Source organism: Octopus bimaculoides, chromosome 9, assembly GCF_001194135.2.
Source record: "Octopus bimaculoides isolate UCB-OBI-ISO-001 chromosome 9, ASM119413v2, whole genome shotgun sequence".
Lineage (NCBI taxonomy): Eukaryota > Metazoa > Mollusca > Cephalopoda > Octopoda > Octopodidae > Octopus > Octopus bimaculoides.
The window spans coordinates 77,604,346-77,606,409 of record NC_068989.1 but is presented as its reverse complement, the minus strand read 5'-3'; the positions used below and the strand labels follow the sequence as shown (position 1 = coordinate 77,606,409).

At 43.0% G+C, this 2,064-nt stretch overlaps 1 protein-coding gene across 2 annotated transcripts in view; it reads left to right on the top strand.

Moving 5' to 3' along the window:
* The window catches only part of LOC106878079 (5-hydroxytryptamine receptor 2C), a 508,970-nt gene that overhangs the window by 777 nt on the left and 506,129 nt on the right, over nucleotides 1–2,064 (top strand). The window lies entirely within an intron of this gene.

The following is a 2,064-nucleotide window of genomic DNA, read 5'->3' as shown; positions in this document are numbered from 1 at the left end:
ATGTGTGTGTGTGCAAACTACCGAGATCGACTTTGCCTTTCATCCTTTCAATGTCGATAAAATAGATACCAGTCAAATACTGAGGTCGATGTATTCCACTTCCGCGCTCCTCTAAATATTGCTGGCCTTGTGCAGAAATTAAAAATACACACACACACACACACACACACACACGCACGCACACACACGTTTATTCAGTGGTGTTAAACTGAGTGACGGGTAAAGCCTATCGCCCATGAAATGATTAATTCTGGTGCTGGGGATCGAACCCAGGTTACCTGGGTTAAAACCAGGGATTCCTATATGCAGATGTTTGTGTAGTGTATCTCAATGTAATTTAGTTTGTGTGCAAGCATGCGTGTTTGCTTATATGAATCTTCGTCTTTCTTTTTTGTTTCTGCCGTTTGATTGGACTGCGGCCATGCTGGAGCACCGTCTTTAGTCGAACAAATCGACCGACTCCAAGACTTATTCTTTGTAAGCCTAGTACTTATTCTATCGGTCTTTTTTGCCGAACAACTAGGTTACGGGGGTGGGGTGTAAACACACCAACACAGGTTGTCAAGCGATGTTGAGGGAACAACTCCCCCCCCCAACTGAAAGAAGCCCGTCGTATATATATATATATATATATGTACGACGGGCTTCTTTCAGTTTCCATCAACCAAAACCATCCACAAGGCTTCGGTCGGCTCAAGTTTTATAGTAGAAGACACTTGCCCAAGGTGCCACGCAGTGGGACTGAACCCGGAACCATGTGGTTGGTAAGCAAGCTTCTTACCAAACAGCCACTCCTGAGGGGCTTCCTCAGAGTTCCGCTCTACAAAATGGCAAGGCTTTGAAGTGCCAAGGAGTATACTAAAAATCCCCCTTGCCCAAAGTGCTGTGCTGTGGGGCTTGAACCCAAAATCAGTAAGTTACAAATTTAGCTTCTTAACCACACCGCCGTACCATGTTCTCATATATATATATATATATGGGTATATATGTAAATGTGTATGCGCGCGCGTGTGTGTATATATATGTGTGTGTAGGTATGTGTGTGTGTGTGCGTGTGTTTTACGTATGCCGGCTTTTTACGTAACATGTGGCTGCGAGTTATTGCGTGTCATCACATCGGTTGCTTCTGTCGTTATATCGCATTATATATTGTTTGTTTATTGTTGTTTACGCTCAAGTTAACACCAATCGACTAGACAAACTTATGTTTACAATTCATGCATGACCCATCTCCGTATGCAATAAAGCCAAAACCACTTTATCTCATTCGGCTTTTTCTATGACAATAAGCTATGCATAAATGCGTGCGTGGCATTTACAAACGCGCGAGAGAAATATTACAGAGATGTTGCTGTTATTTCTAGCAAATCGTGCGACCACCTAGAGGATTTCCTTTGACTTATTACTGCGCTGCTGCTGTTGTTTTTGCTGTCGTTATTGTTGTTGTTGTTGTTATTTTTGCTGAACTTTAGCCCCAGGTTAGCTTCTAACCGAGTAGATCAATGCTCAAAGATGTTCCATTCCAGTCGTGACCATCCTGTATTATTCGTATAACAAAGACGGCATTATCCTTTGTCCATAAATTTTATTTTTATTCTAGTTCATTTTTTTTTTTTACACAGCATGTGATCTGAGAATGGAGATTTGGCTGCTGTTACTAGCAAATCAAGTCCACCTTGGCAGTATGGGTGAATGGTTAAAGTGTCAGTCAAAATTTCTGCGATATTTACTTACAGTCCTTCATATGTTCTGCGTTCGAATCTAGCAGATGTCAACTTTGCCTTTTATTCTACAGGGGTCGATAAAGCATTGGTGTTTGAAGGGGATTCCTATAATGGAGGGAATACTGTTAGTAGTTCCGTATGATTTTGAGAGAGATTTGGCTGCTATCTCTAGAAGACCTGACAATCCACATATGGGATTCCCGCGCCATTGTCGGTGCAGCGATGTTTGTACTGGCTGTACTGGTGGTTTTGTTGGTAGCGGGGTGGTTCTCATGATGGTGGCGGCGGCGGTGGTTCTCATGATGGTGGTGGAGGTGGTGGCGGCGGTGGTGGTTCTGAT